The sequence below is a fragment of the Pygocentrus nattereri genome, chromosome 17 (genome assembly GCF_015220715.1).
Source record: "Pygocentrus nattereri isolate fPygNat1 chromosome 17, fPygNat1.pri, whole genome shotgun sequence".
Lineage (NCBI taxonomy): Eukaryota > Metazoa > Chordata > Actinopteri > Characiformes > Serrasalmidae > Pygocentrus > Pygocentrus nattereri.
In genome coordinates, this window is record NC_051227.1 from 34344449 (window position 1) to 34344938 (window position 490).

The window sequence follows — 490 nt, forward strand, 5'->3', positions numbered from 1 at the left end:
CTGAGCAGAATATTTTAGTCACACTGAAAACAGACAGCAGAGGTGGAGTCAACAAGGGGGTAGGGAGGGGGTGGTGGTCTGACTGCATAACCAGGAAACTAGGTTACCATGCCACAACACCCAAACAAACCCAGCGAGAAATCATCAGTGCTAAAGTGTAAGGAAAGAAAACTCACTTTAACATTGCTTTCATTAACTCGCTCACTTCTTCCTTTGAGTCAACGACCACTGACCAAAAGAAAAGATACCATCAAGCAAGGGGCAGAGAGCATTCAACAGATGAGAAGATGGCCATACACATGAAACAGGATAAGGAAACAGAACAAAAAGAGAGGCAATGTGACCGTAGGAGAAAATGAAGGATTTGACAGTTAAATGTGCCTCATGGTTGACTAAGCTGATCACCCTATGCTGCAGCCTTTCTGTGAAGCATACTCGGTTGAAAAAGCCATCCACCTGAATCGATAAGAAAATGTTTGTCTAAATATCG